Below are 19,486 nucleotides of genomic sequence, written 5' to 3'. Positions count from 1 at the left end.
ACAAAACAAAACAAAAATCTATCATGAAGTGCTTTAATTGAAATGTATTTTATGATGTAAAAATCCATAATGAAAAATTCATATTGCTCTTAGTAGCTGTGATGTGTGACCATATAGCTGGATGATGTTAAAAAAATGAATATAGTAATTCAACAAATTTTTGTTCTTATGCATTCAAACAAGTAAAGATTGGCCTGTCTATTAAAAGAAATACCAGAACACAGGCTGCTTTATTAAAATCTAAAACAAAAATAGAAAAAAAACAATTTTCTTTAATAGATTCTTGAAGAGACAAACTAAATTATTCAAAAATGAGATCCCAGAGAAGAATCTCTCTAGAAGTCCTTCTCAAATTCCCCAAAATAGTCTACCTTCCAAGAAAAAGTCAAGAAATATATGAACACAATTACAAAACATTTTCCATACAAATAAAGTCAGATTTAATAAATTGAAAGAATACCAAGTACACATTGGTAGGCCAAGCTAACCTAATAAAAATGACAATTCTACCTAAATTAATCTGCTTATTCAGTGCCACAGGAATCAAATTCCCAATAAATTATTTTACAGAACCAGAAAAAATAATAACAAAGTTCATCTGGAAGAAGAAAAAGTCAAGAATTTCAAGGCACTTAATGAAAAAAAAATGCAAATGAAAGTGACCTAGCTGTACCAGACCTAAAACTATATTATAAAGCAGCAGTCATCAAAACTATTTGGTACTGGCTAAGAAATAGAGAAATGGAATAGGTTAGATTCTCAAGACACAGTAGTCCAAACTGTGCATACCCTTTGACCCAGCAGTGCTATTACTGGGCTTATACCCCAAGGAGATACTAAAGAAGGGAAAGGGACCTGTATGTGCCAAAATGTTTGTGGCAGCCCTGTTTGTAATGGCTAGAAACTGGAAAATGAATGGATGCCCATCAATTGGAGAATGGCTGGGTAAATTGTGGTATATGAATGTTATGGAATATTATTGTTCCGTAAGAAATGACCAGCAGGATGAATACAGAGAGGCTTGGAGAGACTTACATGAACTGATGCTAAATGAAATGAGCAGAACCAGGAGATCATTATATACTTCAACAACGATACTGTATAAAGATGTATTCTGATGGAAGTGGATTTCTTTGACAAAGAGACCTAATTTAGTTTCAATTGATCAATGAGGGACAGAAGTAGCTACACCCCAAAGAAAAAACACTGGGAAATGAATGTAAACTGTTTGCATTTTGTTTTTCTTCCCAGGTTATTTTTACCTTCTGAATCCAATTCTCCCTGTGCAACAAGAGAACTGTTTGGTTCTGCACACATATATTGGATCTAGGACATATTCAACATATATAGGACTGCTTGCCATCTAGGGGAGGGGGTGGAGGGAGAGAGGGGAAAAATCGGAACAGAAGTGAGTGCAAGGGATAATGTTGTAAAAAAAAAACTACCCTGGCATGGGTTCTGTCAATAAAAAGCTATTATAATTTAAAAATAGACACAGTAGTCACAGATTATAGCAATCTAATATCTGATAAACCCCAAAACCCTATCTACTGGGATAAAACTCAGTATTTGTCAAAAATTTCTGGGAAAATGGAAATTAGTATGGCAGAAACTAGGCACACCTAAAACCCTATAGATAAAGTCAAAATGAGTTCATGGTTTAGACATAAAGGGAGATATAACAAATAAATGAGAAGAATAAAGGATAGTGTCCCTCTCAGACCTGTGGAGAATGAAGGAATTTGTGGCAAAAGGAGAACTAGAGTACATTATGGAATACAAAATGGATAATTTTAACAATATTAAGTTAAAAAGCTTTTGTTCAAACAAAACCAATGGGACAAGAATAGAAGGAAAGCAATAAACTAATGAAAATTTGCATCCAAGGGTTCAGATAAAGGCCTCATTTCTAAGATATATAGAGAATTGACTCAAATTTATAAGAATAAAAGTCATTCTCCCTTTGATAAATGGTCAAAGGATATGAACAGAGAGTTTTCAGATGAAGAAATTAAAATAATTACTAATCATATAAAAATTCTCTAAATCGTTAATGATCAGAGAAATGAAAATTAAGACAACTCTGAGTATCACTACACACTTGTCAGAATGACTAAGATGACAGGATAAGATAATGATGAATGTTGGAGGGGACGTGAGAAAACTGGGACACTAATAGATTGTTGGTGAAGTTGTGAATTGATCCACCTTTTCTGGTTAGCAGTTTGGAACTATGCCCAAAGGGCTATCAAACTGTACATACTCTTTGATCTAGCAGTGTCTCTACTGGGCCTAGAACCCAAAGAAATCATAAAAAAGGGAAAAGGACTCACATGTTAAAAATGTTTATAGTAGCCCTTCTTGTAGTGACAAGGAACTAGAAACTGAATAGATGCCCATCAATTGGAGAATGACTGAATAAGGTATGGTTTGTATGGTTTATGGATGTTATGGAATATTTTTGTTCTACAAGATATGATCATCAGGATGCTTTTAGAAAGGCCTTGAGAGACTTACATGAACCAATGTTAAATGAAGTGAGCAGAACCAAGAGAACATCATACACAAAAAACAAGAAGATTATATGATGATCAATTCTGATAGATGTGATTCTTTTTAACAGAGAGGTAATTTAGGCCAGTTCCAATGGACTGATGATGTAGAGAGCCATCTATACCCAGAGAGGACTGTGGGAACTGAGTGTGGATCACAACAGAATATTTTTACTTTTTTGTTGTTGTTTGATGCTTTTTGTTTTCTCTCATTTTTTCTGTCTTTTGATCTGGTTTTTCTTGTGCAGCATAAAAATTGTGGAGATATGTGTAGAAGAATTGAACATGTTTAAAACAAATGGATTACTTATCATCTAAGGGAGGGATAGAAGGAATTGAGGAAGAATACAAGGTTTTGCAAGGATGAATGTTTAAAAGTATCTCTGAATATATTTCAAAAATAAAAAGCTTAAAAATTTTTTCCCAAAACATCCCTGATAAAGCTTCCACATTCCCTCCAAACAGCCAACAACAAATTGTTGTATTCAGTCTCTATAAGGTACTTGGCTACATTTCCATTCAAGGTACTATGGGTAACTGAGAGGGATTACAGTTTCTGGTAGATTCACACATAAAACTCAACTGGTGTGTTCCTCATTCATTATCAGTAAAACATAATGACCTTTTAGAAAAGATCATTAACAGAAGTTGCATAAAGGGAGCAAAACATCTTCCCAGGAGTGTGGGACACATTGTCCTATATGTATAAATGGGAATAATGGGCTTTAGCTTAGAATGAATTGGTAGTGAAATGCATTTCTGAAATACATGTGAAGCAAAAGATTAATTCGGGTCCTGGAAGTCTGACTTGTGCTTCTGCATGGACTGATGGTAAATACTACAATTGCATTAGCATAGTAAGCATCCGTCTGATCAATGTGTTTGGAGTTGTATGAAAAGTAATTGTACCATGGATGAAGGAGTTACACATGACTGTTTCTCCTATTTTATCATATGCCTTGGATTCACAACCATTTTTATTCAGACATTATTCTTTCAGTCAGAATGGATGGAAAACAGTGCTTCCTAGTAAGAACCATCAAAAAGTGGAATTAAAGTATTGGGTTGCCTTTTCCCAAAGCTTTTTAAGAAAGATAGGATGAAATGGAGTTATAAGGGAATTATTGATCAAAACATCAATTATTGTGAAAGAAAGATGTTCCTTAGTGAGAAACAATTGGGTTCAATGAGTCCTGAACCCCTTTAGTCCCAAGCTTCTTCAAGTTGGTAACATTTCAGATCAGCCAGAAAAAAAAGTAATTTTGATGGTTTCTGGAGCACTGTAATCTACAAATTTCAATATTCTCCAAGATGTAGTTGAATATTAATGGCATACTTTGTACCTACTCTATATTGCTACCATTGGCTGAGTCCTTATAGATGTGAGAAGATCGGACCAGTAGGACATGAGGAAATTTGGGATAGCACTTAATGAGAAGATTATAACTGAAAACATATTTAGGTGCTTTTCTCTCTCTTTTTTTTGGCTGAGGCAATTGGTGTCAAGTGATTTATCCAGGGTTACAAAACTAGGAAGTGTCCAAGTCCAAATTTTAACTCTGGTCCTCTTGTCTTCAGGACTGGTGCGCTATCCACTGTGCTGAAACTGTGGATACTGAATGTGGATCACAACGTAGTATTTTCATCATTTTTGTAGTTGTTTGCTTGTTTTTTTTTTCTTTTCTTATTTTTCCCCCTTTTGATCTGATTTTTCTTGTATAGCATGACAAATGTAAAAATATGTCTAGAATAACTGCACATATTTAACATATATTGGATTACTTACTTGTAGGGCAGGTGGGGGGAAGGGAGGAAGAAAATTTGGAACAAAAGGTTTGGCAAGGTTGAATGTTGAAAACTATACATGGAATTTACCTGGAATTACATGGAAATTACATGGTATACCAGAATTACCATGGAATTACATGGAAATATTTCCATGTAATTTTTTTTGGCTGAGGCAATTGGGGTTAAGTGACTTGCCTAGGGTCACACAGAAAGGAAGTGTTAAGTGTCTGAGACCAGATTTAAATTCAGGTCCTCCTGACTTCAGGTCTGGTGCTCTAACCACTACACCAACTAGCTGCCCCTCTTTGCATGCATTTTGAAAATACAAAGCTATTATTAAAAAACAACCCCCCCAAATTAAAAAATAATTTTACATATATTTAACCTATATCATCAGATTGCTTACTGTCTTGGGGATGAGGGAGATAAGAGAAGAAAATAGTGAATACAAAGTTTTACCAAAATGAATGTTGATAAAAGAGGGAAAAATACCTACATGTGTGAAAAATGTTGGTAGCAGTCCTTTTTGTAGTGGCAAGGAACTGGAAATTAAATGGATCATTCATCAATTGGAGAATGGCTGAATAAGTTATGGTATATGAATGTAATGGAATATTATTGTTCTATAAGAAATTATGACAAACTGATGGACTTGGCTCTTTTCAACAATGAGGTGAACCAAGACAATTCCAATATACTTAGATGATAGAAGGAGCCATCTACATCCAGAGAGGGAACTATGGAGATTGAATGTGGATCAAAGCCTATGCTTTTTCACCTTTGTTATAGCTATTTGCTTGCTCGTGTTTTTTTGTCTTTTGAGCTGATTTTTTCTTGTGCAGCATGATGAATATGGAAATATGTTTAGAAGAATTGCACATGTTTAACCTATATCAGATTAGGTGCTGTCTTGGGGAAGGGAAAGAGGGAGAAAAATTTGGAACACAAGTTTTTGCTAAGTTGAATGTTGAAAACTGTCTTTGCATGTAGGGAAAAATAAAATACTATTTAAAAAAAAACTTAATGTTGAAAACTATCTTTATATGTATTTGGAAAAATAAATTTAAAATAATTATTTAAAAAAGAAATTGGATGCTCTTTCTGGTGTCTTCTCTTTCACTTAGACAATTGCTTATGGAGGACACACAATTTTAAAGTGTTATCCTTCAAATCAAGAGGCTTTCTTCCTTTCTTCCTTTTCAAATTTTTTGTTGTTTTCATTTGCATAGTCTTTTACCTTTTTTTCATCTGCTTTTGTTTCCAGGCTCTCGGTTCTTCAAAGTATCTGTAAAATTAGCTTGCTCTTATGATACCTAACTTGTTTTCTCCATGACAGACTTGATGGTGCTACAAAGTAGTATGACTAAGAAATAATAACCCTTCTTTATCCTTTTTTTTTCTATTTTTGTTTGTTAATCATAAAGGTGCTTGAGTTCCAAAAAGTACTTCTCTTCAATTCAGGGGAGAGCACGCTGGATCATAATTTCCTGGAATTTATTTTTATGAAATCCAAGTGAATAAAAATTTTGGAAAGAGATTCTGAGGATTCAAATTGAGTCAGAAAATATATGTTAGTAGCTCATGTCTGGAATTATTTATGTTGTTTTTGCAATATTCTAATAGGTTCTATTTGCCTTTGAAATCCCTTCCTCTTTCTGATCATCACACACTAAGATATTCCTGAAGTCTTTAGGAAATTGTGTCGAGGGGAAGACTGGTAAGCTATGAAATCTGGGTTCAAATCTTGGCTTTATTACATATTATCTTTGGGGTTTAGCAATATATCCATCAACCATACTATGTGCCAGGAGCTATACTAAAATTGGGGTTGAAAAGAAAAAGCATCCCATATCTTCAAGGAGCTTAGAATTTCATAAGGGAGCAAAGCTGGGTATAAATTGGTATGTAAAAGATGCATATAAAGTAGATGAAAAGTAACTTTAGAGAAAAGGGTACTAGCAACTTGGGGAAAGAGAAAAGGTATCAAACGATCAAAAGGCAAGTGACTTCACATTTCTGGGCTCATTTTCATCATTCATAAAATGAAAGGATTGGATTAAATGACTCAATCTACAAAACTATGAATTAAAACAAATCCTTGCATTTCAGATTACTGAATGCAAATTGAAACCATAGGATGAGATTTCATAATAGTCTCTTACAAATAAATAAATATATTCATCCAAGTTGGTGAAAATCACTGTAACAATTAGTAAAATTTACATAGTCATTAACTATTGTCAGATACAAAAGTCTTTTTAAATTTCATTCTTCTTAACATCTTTTTCGCATATGGCTTTGTGGAACACTACCTCTTCTGAATATGTTGTATTTATTCACATTTTATGAATCTCCTCTATTTCTGACTCTCCTTTCTCTGTCTTTTGTCACTTTTCTTCCTTCATTTTCCCCTAAAATGTAAATATTCTCCAAGGTCCTTTTCTGAACTTTCTTTCTTTTCTACATCCTGTTCCTTGATGATCTCATCCATTCCCATGATTTCAATGATCCCATCATTACGTAGGTCCCCTAAATCTCCCGTGCCATCCCTAAATTCTAGCCAATGCTATAATTTCATATCCCAACAATCTCTTGCAGATATCAAATGTCCCACTATGATTTCAAATTTATAATATCTAAAACTGAATAAATCCATTTTTCTAACTCTGCCTATCACTCTAACTTATTTATTTCTGTTAAGGTCACCACATTAACCTGATAATGTCAAATTATCTTTGGTTCTTCCCTAATACATCCAACCTGCATTTTCTATGTCTCTGTTCATCTTTCACCTTTCCAGTATCATCCACCCTAGTTCAGTTTCATCCAACTTCATCTCTCCTGGAGTGGACTACTGCAATGTTTTCATAGTCGCTCTTCCTTTCTTCAATCCCTTTTATCTCCAACCCATCATCCACATTGTTGCCTGAACAATTTCCCCAAAATGTCATTATGCTCACCTCATTGATTGGTTGTTGTTCTTCATTCTTGAGGAAAACCAAAAATGATATCACTGTTAGAGTTGAGTTATAGTTGTTGACTATGGCTGATCAGATCAATATAAGCTCAGAGTGCTCTGCCACAGGTCAGACACAAATAGTCTCTAAGAACATTTGGTAAGGCCTCTCTAACTTTACACATCTTATGTTTCTTCTGAGCTACTTCAATTCTGTTTTGCTCAGAAAGTCTGGCCTCTATCTGATGAGGGCATGCCATGCTGGAAGGTCCTATGCCAATCCTCAATTCAATACATTACAATGGTTTGTCATTGCCTATTGGATAACATATTAACTTCTCATCCTGGGCATTCAAGGCCCTCACAATGTGGTGACTACCACTCCAGGTTTGTCTCATATCACTTATCTTCATAGACCCTATTCTTTAGGCAAACTGGACTATGATTTCTCCTCCTCCATCATCTTACCATGACTTCTCCCAGAGGAAAAGAATCTCCCTTCTCCAAATTTCTCATAATCTTCTAATATAGTGAAAAAGACCTGGGTTTGAATCAAACTTCTATCATTTACTACTAATCTTAGATATGTCACTTCATTTTCCCCATCTATAAAATGAAGTAATTGGACTCATTAACTTCTGAGTTCCCTTTCAACTTTGAAATTATGTCCATGAGCTTTGCACAAATTCCACTCTCCTTGTAGTAGACATATCTGTATACTTGTCCTTCCTATAATTGTCCTCCCCCCATTTGATTGTAAACTCCTTGTGAACAAGCAATTTATTTTCTATCTTGATAGCCACCACATATAGGAAGAGAGGGGAGAGAAAATAGTATTTATTAAAGCCCTTTTGTATGTCAGTCACTGTGCTAAACACTTTTTAAATATCTTATTCTCTATACATAATAAGCCTCAATAAACGGTTAATTTCGTGAATTAAGGGTCATTGTAATGACTCTTGTTATCCCTATTAATAGCTCCAACAAAGTTGGCCCATCCATTGGATTTATTTTGAGAAAAATGCTATTTTGTCTACTGAATAAACATTTCCCATTGTTCAAATGAGCTTTCCTCCTGACAACTTTTTTTCAAAATGATGTTTTATTATAAACCCGGTAAATATTGAGTAAAACAAAGATTCAAATTAACAAGGTGAAAAAATTTCTTTATACATAATCCATAAACTTCAATCTACTTACATTTTGTTTTAGTAAATACATAAATTGATTTTTAACAAAATATTTTTCAAACATTATCTATTCTATATTCTTCCAACTCTTCTCTTCTGGATATGTTATTGAATTTTTTGCTATTATTTTTATATATAGTCATAGTCAGTGTATATAATTTTTGATGTTTTCTTTACTTCTTCACTCTGCATAACTTAGTGTCATTCCATATATCTTAGTATTTTTCTTATTTATCATTTTTATGGCACAATAATATGTCATTATATTGATATACAGTAATTTATTCAGCTATTCCCCTATCATTATGTGTATGAGTTGTTTATGGATATTTTTTGCTATTATAAATAAAACCAGCATGAACATTTTTGTACAGAGAAGTATAGGATCTAAGAATTTAGAGACAGGAAAGATCCTAGAAATTAATCTAAACTCTTTATTTTACAATGCAGGAAACTGAGGCTTAGGACAATTAAATTATTTGCCAAATACTTGGCAAGTTTGATGTTGGGTTTCAAAAATAATTCTGTTAAATCCAAGTCTAGTACTATTTTCACTATTCAGTTCTCCTGCTTCCTACCTTTACAGTAATATCTTTCAGGTATAAACTTAGAATTAGAAACCTTGGGTCAAAGGATAAAAATCAATTTTATCATCCTTCTTGCATGTTGCCATGTTATTTTCCAAAAGAACTAAACCAATTCCTGGTTCCACTTGCAGTTTAATAAGGAACCTGTTTTCCCTCAGCTGCACCAACATTGTATTTTATTGTGTTTAATTTCCTGTGCCATTTTGATGGCTATAATACAGAATTGTTTTAATTTGCATTTCTCTGATCATTAGAAAGCTTGGAATGTCTTTCAAGTGGCCATTACCAAGTTTTGCTCCTTCCTTTGGGAACTAATAATTATGAACTTAATAGATTTGTGACCATTTCTTACATATTCCAGGTATTCATTTTTTATCAAATATATTTATGTTTTCCCTTAATCTGTTTCTTTCCTTTCAGGAGGATTTTTTAAAATCATTTTGATGAGTTGACAGGTAGTCAATCCATTGTTTGGGGCTTTGATCATATGTTGTTGTTGCTGATGCTATTGTTGTTGTTGACTGCTTTAGTGCTTTCACTAGTGTCCAACTCTTTGCAATCCCATTTGGGGTTATCTTGACAAAGATACTGGAGTGGTTTGCCATTTTCTTCTCTAGCTTATTTACATATGAGGAACTAAGGCAAACAGAGTTAAGTGACTTTCCTGAAACCATACTGCTAGTAATGTTTGAGACTAGATTTGAACTCAGGAAGATGAGTCTTCCTGATTCCAGACTCATCATCCTATCCACTGTGGCACCTGGTTATCCATATCCTATGACCTTATAGAAAATATAAAGTGTCCATTGATACTTTATTGAGAAGACTGAGGTTACCTCCTAAGTCTAAGTATTTGCCAACTAATTCATACTTCTTTGATGATGAATAAGTATTATCATGGGCTCATGGAACTAGAACTAAAAGGGACCTGAAAAGTGATCTACTCCAACTCTTTCATTTTGTAGCTAAGGTAACTGACTCCCACAGAGACTAAATTATTTACCCAAAGATAGGAAACATCTTAGGTGGAATTTCCAGGCTTTAGACTATGAAATCAGTTTTCTTTCCACTGTGGCACACTGACTCTATCATGAGGGATGGATTGACAAAAGTGGTTGTAAGCCAGAGCCATATATTTGTATTGGATTTAGAAAATGGGACCTCTTCTGCAGAAATCATCCCCTTTAATAATTTCTCAAAGAAATTCAGATAAAAGTGATCTTAGAAACATTATAGTAGACTTTGATCCCCAAAGTATTATGTCTATGCATTATTTATTGCTATCTCATCCTTAACAACAACAGCTAGTGAGTAGTGCTTGAGTGTTTTCATGGTAAATATGGCAGGAGCAGTGATGGTGTAGCAAGAGTTCTTGAATCCCAAAGGTTACTGGATAGAGTCACAAAGAGGAAGTTGCATAGAGCATCATTGCAGGTGCACATGCCCTCAAGCCCATTGGCCCCAGAGAAGATGGAACCAAATATCTAGGTTCTTGAGGAGGGAGCATTTCTGGGTGGTATCCAGTTCGGTATTTTAGAGGAAAAATTCTTGAAGTTGGAGTAAGGTTCTCCTCTGCATTTTTTGGGTATGAGACTTTGGGCAATCAGAATCTTCCAAAATGGTTTCTTTCTCTATGAAGTGTGGGTTGGGAGGGCAGACATTGAGAGGAAAGAATCACTACTTTCTAGATTGAATCTATAATTTCTCAGAAACCTTAAGGATAAGAACTGTCTTGTATCTGTTTTTGTTTTACTGATGCCAGACACAAGTAGGTGCTTAATAAAAACATCTTGCTTTATTGATCCTTGAGCCTGGAAATTTCAAAGACCAAACCATTTAGAGAGAAAACATAAAAGTCCTGAGCAAGAACCACTCTCTCAGCAAAAAGATGATAGTTCATGTGGTACTAGAGCTAAGGGAAAAGGTAAGTAGTGACTAAAAACTTACTCCTCTACCACCACAGCAAGTTATTCTGATAGTATGAATGGGAAAGACTCTTCCTCCTGGGAATAATGCAAGTTGTTAACATAGTACCATAAGGCTGGAGTTATATATGGATGCTCGGAATAAAGATGAACTCAATGGGATGTCAGAGAGTCATTCAGCGAGTGAGTCCAAGTTTATTTGGAGTCAAAAATCACAAGATCAGTCTATGTACATAGGGGAATGTTTAAGATCTTTTTGATTCAATCACTGTTTTTGACTCTGTTGACCACCTTCTCCTAGATATTTCCCCAGGCTGCATTTTCATGACTTTTCTGCAATCTCTCTGTCCACTCCTTCTCTATCAACTTGACTGACACATCAGCTAGATCAAACACCCAAGGTTCTACCTTTGGTTTTCTTTCCTTTTTCCTCTCTATAATCTCTCTTAGGAACCTCATTAGCTACCTTGGGTTTCACTATCATTCCCATGGAGATGACTTACAAACATATTTACCCAGCCCCATTCTTTCCCCCTGAGCTTTAGTACTATATCACCAATTGCTCCAGTAACATTTCAGACAGGATTCCAGAATACAATTCAATTTCAGTATGTCCAAAACTAAACTCATCATCTTCCCCTCCTATCCCAAATATCCCCCTTTTTGCTTAAGATAGCATTATTAGATTTTTACATTATTATTAGATTAGATAATTAGATAGATTATTTTAGACTCCAAGTTTCATTAATTTCAGGATTATTCCTGATTCTACATTCTTCTTCAACCTTACAAAAACACCTGCCCAATCTTGCCATTTCTATGTTCACAAGATCTCTTGATGATCCCTTTGATATCTACTCATCTAGCTATAGTTTTTTACTTGATTTCTCTGCCTTCATTTCTTTTATATACTGCCGAAGTGAACTCCTGAAAGTGCAGATTTCATTATGTGAATCCCTTATTCAATCAACTCTATCCAGTGATTCTATACAACTTGCATTTTAGTCCCATTGCATATTTTTCCTCCCTTGTACTTCTTGGTCTAGCCAAATTACCCCTTTTCTCTATTCTTTACACATATTGTTCTTGTCTCTATATCTTTGTACTGACTATCCAACCTGTCTAGTATGTGATTTTTTCATAAATTCTCTTCATTTGATATAAAATTAAAACACTTTTTTTTTCTGCACAAAGCCTTTCCTGACTCACTCCAGCTTACTCCAGCTGCTAGTGCCATTCCTCCCAGACTACACTTGTATTCAACTATTGTGTATATATTTGCATTTATTCATTTCATATTTATACTATATATATTTGTACATAAAATTGTTGTCTCACTATTTATATTGGAAGACTCTTGTGAATAGGAGTCATTTCATTCTTTTTAACACCTCTGCCTAGCACAGTGTCTGGCATGATGATGCTAAATAACTACTTATTGATTCATTGATTTATTGATTGAAAGAAAAGTGGGATTCACTAGAAAAAGAAGTATACGGAGTGTTTATGAGGTACTAGGAGTCCTTTATGTAGTTTTGCATTTTCTATGAAATCCAATAATGGATGTGCTTTTTATGCTATGCATTATTATCTTGGGTTGCTACATGAATTTGAAAACTCTTTTTCTCACATCTTTAAAGAAATGGACATAAACTATATTTTGAGTTTCCTAGAAGAAATTCATGGGGAAGACAAATTGAATCTATGGATTTTACTCCAAAGCTTCAACCCACTACAGGTAAGCCCAGGGCTTGAGGTTTTGGACTATGGGTTACAGATATAATAAAATCCATCTATTTTATTTCCTATAATTTAATGCATTTATTTAATAGATCAGAATTTTCTGCTTCTCCATAAATGTTCTTTTTTCCCCTTTTTCTCTTTTAACTTCCCTTTGATCATTAATGCTCTTAAAATTTATTGTTGTATATATTTAGATGCAGATCAAATCCCATTTTCTTCAAACTGCTCTCCAATTTTCCCAATGGTTGTTATTGAGTAATGATTCCTTATTCCTGGTGTTTTGTAATCATAGACTAGTCTTCTTTATAGAACAATCTTCTCTATGCCTTTGTTTCTAATTCTGAATTATCTATTTTGTTCTGTTGATGTCTTTTTTATCCATTTTACCCAGTATCAGAAAGCTTTAATAATGACTGTTTTATAGTATAATTTGAGCTCTTGCAGTGCAAGTCCCCTTCACTCATTTTTTCATAATTTCCCTTGATAGTATTGCTTGCATTATTCCACATAAAGGTTATTGTATGCTTCAATCTGAATCTGTGATTCCCCAGAGTATATCTACTTCTCCTAACTTTGCAAATCACAACCAAGCCATTTCTTCTCATCCTGTGCCATCCTTGTCCCGGGCCTATTTCTTTTCATCAATTTTTACTTGGACTGATATATTTTGTTTTATATTACCTTTTTTATGAAGCCTTACTAAGGGAGCTATCCCTTATAGCAAAGAACAAAAACACCAGAGGCAAAAAACTAATACCAACCAACATATTAAGTTAGTTTCACAATATATGCAATGCAATACACTCAGTATCCCCTTATCTCTCCCACGACAGGAAAAATTATGTTTTCATTCTTTTTGGAACCAATCTTAGAAACTCCTTCTGCCATAAAGATTTGAGTCTTCTATATTCCTGAGCACTATGATTGCCTTTTCCAATAATAACCACCACCATAACAAACTCTTTGAAATAGCAACTTTACGGCCCCATCTTAACCCTTCATAATATGTGGCCTTAGTAGTCTAAAAAAGGACTTGATCTTTCCAAACTTGAATTCGACAGACTCTTCCAAAACTTAAACCATATACGTTGAGGAAGGAAGCCTAGAGAACAGCACCAAATCCCAAGTCTGCAATTGGTCTGAAGGTAACATGGGCCTAATCCAAAAGCTAACGTAAGATATTTCTATATTTCTATTTTGTTTTGCTTCAAGTTAAACCTCTTGAAAAAACAAAGCAATATTAATAGACTTATGAGTGTGGCTAGCCAGCAAGGACTCGTTCATGAAGATACAAGAACATCTTTTCATGTGACCATGACAGGAAGCAAAGCAAATCAGTCATTATAGCTAACATTGGACCATAAATACAGTTTTCTAAGTTAGGAAGCAACTGATGGTATAAATACCAGATGAAAGTATTTTAGAATGTAGCTGAAGATGGAAATCCATTTCTTAACTAAAAAAACCCTAGAAAATTTGAAAATGAAGTCTATCCAATAGACCAAGAAGCTAAAGATACTCTACTGGCAGTGAATCAGTTTGCCCTAAGTGTTATTTAATCAGAAAGCTCTCTAGCTGTCAATTTCCCTTTACCTCAGTCTTTTTTTTGGAGTTGAAGATAACTCTCATTTCATGTATCAGAGTTGTGTCTTAATGGCTTAGCCACCAGCTTTTTAGGAAAATGTCATCCATTGTCTTTTCTGTGTTTCAAATGAGATTATTTATAAAAAATGGGCATATGAGGTGCTTGGGGAGGACTAGCACCTCTGGTGGGAGGGTTTGCTGAGCCCTTTTTGGGGATATTCATCCAACTTTAGTCTCTATCTATAACCCAGTTCTCATCTGTGACTCCAAGAATCAATCCATAGCATGCACAGCAACCACACCCCAGTAAAATTATCTTGGCAGATGAGCTAAAACAGATTGAGAGTAACCAACAGGCCTCAAATCTAATGGTGAACTAAAGGTCTACTCCATGCATATGGAAACTTCTTCCAAGGCAGAATGAGCAGAGGAGAACAATTTATTCCAATAGCCATGAAGGCAGTTGAAGCAGGATCTACGATGCACTTGGAGTCAAGCATCAAAATTAAAGTCATCCATTGCACCCAGAGCCATCACCAGTTATCATTCATGACTTAGGTTTTGTCACTCGACTTTGATAACTCGGGAAGAGAGAGTGAGGATATTGACTTTATGCAACTGTGTGTCACTTAAATCCAATTCACACATAAATTAAGACATCACCTCATGATGTCACTGGTAGTTTTCAAAAAGGAAGGATAAACAACAATTTACTAAAGGACAAGAAAAACTGTTTAGATTTTCTTAATCATAATATTACAAAAAACATAGAAACATTGTTTTGGCTAATCAATGAATGATATGGGCAATTTTGAGAAAGAAAAGTAAGAACAATGACAAGAAAATGAAAGAATTTGGTAAAAGTTAACAGATAAATGTTTGAAAACACTTATGAGAAAACACTTATGAGACATGTAGTAGATATCAGTCAACTATGTCATATTATCAGTCATGACATGCCCATAAGAAATTGCCTACATGTCAGTATATTATGTATATAATACATGTATTTATTTAGAAGTAGGGAGAGAGGTCATAGGGCTATTAGGTTGCATGTTGGATAGAGCTAAGTAATTTAGAATCAGAAAGCCCTGGGTTCAAGTCAAGATTCTGTATCTGTGATCCTAGACAAATAATTTAATCTGTCTGCCTCAATGTCCTTATCTATCAAAGGGAACAAAAATAGCACTTACTTCATTAAGTTTTATAAGTATCAAATGAGATAACATAGGCAAAGCATTTTGAAAACCTCAGAATCCTAAATTAAAAGAATTTTATTGTTATTATTATAAATAACATTTATTTCATTATTATTATATATTTTATATAATATATGTGGTATATTATATAGTTATTATGTAATCATTCATAAATTATTAATAAATAATAAAGTTATTATTATGTAGTGAGCAAACAATAATAGAAGGACAGCCTAAGCATTTAATTGATATTTTCACAAAATTAAAAGAGCTAGGGAAGCCCTTCCTAATATCAAATGTATTATTTATGAAAAATTTAAGGAAAGGTAAAGTGTAAGGAGTAATTGAGGATGAATTAGAAGGTCTTGTTCAAATCCTGTGTTTCTTGTGACACTTTGAATAAGTTGATTAATGTTTTTACTTTACTTTCCTTATTTTAGAATTTAGGGATCCAACTAGATGATCTGTAAAACAAAACATGCAGAGGAATAAAGGTAAAGGGCCTATACAAGGGCAATGACTGTCAATTTCTGTACCTTCATTTAGTTTTGTTTCTATTAAATTTGGGGAAAATATCAATGTTAGTGAAATGAGGGTGCCTATGTTATTCTCTGACAAAAGGAATAATTAAAAAAATAATAACATTTGTTAAATTTAACAATTATAATTTTGAAATGTTTGTCATCTGAAGACCAAAGAAGTTGAGAGTAGTTCATTAACAAATCGCCTGGAGGATGATGCATTTTTTTCAGCCTCAGTGATTTTTGTAAACCATCTACTAAAAAAAATAGAAGAATTGTGATTTGAAAAACATTGAAGTGGTTTAGAAACTGATGAACTCACAAATCTCCTTGAAATATCGAAATATATGCTGAGTATGAATAGATATAATTCCACTATAAAAGGAATAAAATATCATGAAATAAATTTTAAAATACAACATATATTTAAATGGAATACATCTAATGCTAAAACATGTATATATATTTAAAGTGATAGATTGGATAAATAATTGATTTTGCTAAAGATAGTTCATGGAAATCTGGAAATGTAATAATGCTAATAATGCTCATGTTGAAGTACATTAGGAAATATTGTGAATAAAACAAGAAAATTACACCATATATAAAGGTATAATTGTCAATCAGTATATCAACTGGGAGGACGGCAGCTAGGTCACACAGTAGATAGAGAGCCTGGCCCAAAATAAAGAAGATTTTTCTTCCTGAGTTCAAATCTGGCCTTAGACACTTATCGAGTGTAAGTCACCTAAAACTTTTGCTTCAGTTCTTTATCTGTAAAACAAATTGAAGAAGGAAATGGTAAACCATTCTGGTGTCCTTGCCAAACAAATTCCAAATGGGGTCATGGAGAGTTTGGCAGGACTGAAATGACTGAACAATGAAAAATATAACTTGGAACACTGATGTTCTAAACGACATGAAGGAAGGGTACCTGATGGGAGAGAATGCAGTACAGTGCTGATGGATTTGAAGTCTTAAGACCTGGTTCTGAATTTTTGGCTATGCCATTTATGGTCTCTGTGATTCTAGATAAACTCTGTGAAAAGTCACTTAATCTTAGTTTTCTCATTTAGAAAATAAGAAGGTTGGACTTGACCCTCAAAATTCCATTTCAGCTCTAACCATATGATCCTACTGCTGCTGAAGATGATGAAGTAAATGAACTCTCTGATTAGCTGGCAAAATCCTCCAAACCAAGTCAAATTGTATTTAGTACTCAATGAATGCAATGTGAATTTGGGTACAGGATAGGAGAACCAAAAATAGAATGGGAACAAGAAATGGAAGAGATCAAAGTTATTTTATAGTGTTAAGTAGAAAAGACATTCAACTTGGAATAAGAAGTAGTCTCATTTTAAATATTGCCTCTGAAATTTACTATATATTTGACATTGAGTAGGCTAGTTCATCTCTTTGATGTTCAGTTTCCTTTTCTGAAAAATAGATATAGAAATAGCAACTGATTCATAGTGTTATTGTAAAGATCAGACATTAAAGAGATGATGTACGTAGAGTTTTTTGAAAAAAATTAAACTACAAAAAATGTTAGTTAATCTTATTACTCATGTTCTTCATACCTAAAATAAGATTGATTATAGTAGGACAATGGAGAAGCCACTGGCTCTGGAGTCAAAGGAGCTAAGTTCAAAGCTCCTCTTTGACTTTTATTACTAGTGTTTACAAGTCACATAATTTATATGTACTGGTTGCTTCATTGTGTAGAGTATTAGACTGGGTGACCTCTGAGTTTATTTTCTGTGCTAGATCTACTTTAAAAACTATCAAAGCAGTCAAATTAAGCCTATAAGTCCTCCCTGAGAAGGCAGCCCATCTCTCTTATCTGTAGACAAGAACAAACTGGGGGCACAAAGAAACAGTATTAGATTTCAGATTCAAATTTGTCTCTCATGGCAAAACAGGAAAGGAAAGACATTAGCCAACTACAGAGGCCCATGGCTAAGCTAAGCCCTAGAGTTTGTCCTAGATCCCTACCCATTGCCCTTCTTCATATTCTTCAATTCCATTCACTAATTTCTGCTCTCAGGATCAATGATCTATCTATTCTTGCCCCAAAGCTCTTACTTTTCAATATGTTCTACATGCATTCTTCATTTGCTTCTGAGCCTAGTTCATACCCTTTCACTATATATGTCTAATCTCACTTAAGTTTTATCCCCAGATTGGCAAATGAGAGGTTTGGTGGCTCCTTGCCAATCATCACCATTCTTGTGGCCATTGTTTTTTTTTTTTTTCTTTTTACAACAGTAGTTTCCTACCTAATGCCAACAAACTTCTTCTTAGCATGACTTTCTCAGAGGTTGGACTGTAGTAAGGGTATGCTGGAGTTAGTTCAAACTAACTTGGAAGAACTAATTATCATATTTTCATTTATATTCTATATATATATATAAAATTTATATATAGCATTTATATTTTAAAATTTGACAAAATTTGACTGCCACAAACCAGTCCTTGATTTATTTGTTTTATTGATTATTTAGACTTAAGAAAGTAATGGAGAAAATGTTAATGCAAATTTTAAAAAATCAGTCATTTATTCAGCAGGTCACCCTTGTGTTTATGGGTTCCCCAATCAGTTCTTGTGGCTTGTTCATTGTTAGTGACATGGCTCAAAGATAGGACCAAGTATTTAAAGAGATTCCTCTCGTGTCTCACCTTCTTCCTTCCTTCTCTTGATAAAGCCTAAATAACAAGAACATATATCCTCTATCACTATACTCCAATAGTCCCTCTTTCAAATCATTCTGGCCTTTGGTAGCTTTGTTTTGATTTTTGTCATCAGAGTGAACACTGAAGAGTCTTTTGTGTTATTTGTTTTATTTTAAATGGAGAATGGGAAGGACATAGGTGGTAAATATGCATTTCCTGTTTTTAAGATATATTTAAATAATGGAGTTATAATGAGCATAGAATATTTTCTTGTTTGTCTTTTCTTATAAGTTGATATCCAAATGGGGCTTGGCTTGGGACCTATTGGTGGCCAATCAATGAGAATCACATTGGTTTTGATTTAAGGCACAGTCCTTAAGAAATCTATCCAGTAAGCCCCAAGATATCTTGGGAGGGTTCTGAAGTGCAAAAGAAAAGAAAGAAAATGCTTTTAAGACCATCTGTAGGTAAGGTTATGATACTCTATAAGGACAGAAGGAGAAAAGGGAAGGAAGAAAGGAAGGAAGGTTTTTCTCCAACTGACCAATTCTGGTTTGTGTACCAGCTTTACTCAGACTGAAAGTAGATAGCAATCATTTCTGTTTTGACCCTGAGGGCCTTTCCCTCCCTGATTCATTGATTCATTTATTTATTTATTTATTAATAATTCTGTTGACTAAGTGAAAGAGGAGATTCTTTGTCTCAATTGCTACCTAATCTTAACCATGGAATGGGTGGGCCTCTCAGTCAAACTGAAACCTGTTGAAG

The sequence above is a fragment of the Sarcophilus harrisii genome, chromosome 3 (assembly GCF_902635505.1).
Source record: "Sarcophilus harrisii chromosome 3, mSarHar1.11, whole genome shotgun sequence".
In the NCBI taxonomy this organism is placed as follows: Eukaryota; Metazoa; Chordata; class Mammalia; order Dasyuromorphia; family Dasyuridae; genus Sarcophilus; species Sarcophilus harrisii.
The sequence above is the reverse complement of the archived record's forward strand: the minus strand, read 5'-3'. Positions refer to the sequence as shown.